This window comes from Palaemon carinicauda, chromosome 1 (assembly GCF_036898095.1).
Source record: "Palaemon carinicauda isolate YSFRI2023 chromosome 1, ASM3689809v2, whole genome shotgun sequence".
Classification (NCBI taxonomy): Eukaryota; Metazoa; Arthropoda; class Malacostraca; order Decapoda; family Palaemonidae; genus Palaemon; species Palaemon carinicauda.
The window spans coordinates 242,175,387-242,176,308 of record NC_090725.1 but is presented as its reverse complement, the minus strand read 5'-3'; positions in this window follow the sequence as shown (position 1 = coordinate 242,176,308).

Here is a 922-nt window from a genome sequence, read left to right as displayed (position 1 = left end):
TTGTCCTGCAGTGGACTAGTTACGGCAGATGATTATACACACCCACCCACCCACACACAAATAAATAAATAAATATATATATATATATATATATATATATATATATATATATACACACACACACACACACACACACACACATATATGTATATATATATATATATATATATATATATATATATATATATATATATATATATATATATATATATATATAATGTGAGTCCTCGCATGTTTATAAAGCATTGCTTATACGAACATTTAATCCTTATAGAGAAATAAAAACAAACGCGATGGTATACGTTCATTTCACAGTTATTTTTCAAAAGTTTAACAATTAATTTCTTACATCTCCAAGACTTATTTTGAAATAATCCACGTGACAGGCTCTTAGTATCTATTGTTTTCTCCCTTCTCTTAACCAACAGCATAGCAGGAAAAGCACCAAATCTGTGTGAGTAATGGCAAAACGTACCAATAACTTGGCAAATCACAAAAAAATGCGAGGCCCGGGTAAAAAAGGCATCTTTGCCGCTTTCCAAGAGATGGCTCGGCCAGTTGGTCATGACATGACAAGGTTTGGAGCCGACTGACCGAAATAAGTTCACGTCCTCGTGTCATTTGGTTTAGAGTTGGGGCCTGTTTTTCTCCAAGCCTGTGGATGACAGTTTTCGGAAATATGGCCATCGAAATATTGTGGGGCGATGAACTCGTGTGCAAAATCTGAGAAGCATTTCAGAAATCCCGCTCATGGCGATGTTTGAATGGATTTTCATTTCATAAGAGAACTGCTCAGCGTCCTTCCCTTTATTATTTCGGCCGTAAGAAAACAAAATAATGAGACCTGGACCTAGGAGATATATAGAAGTTGATGGGAATCTGGGAACACAGGAATAGGGATGAGAATTTCAATAACTGTGGC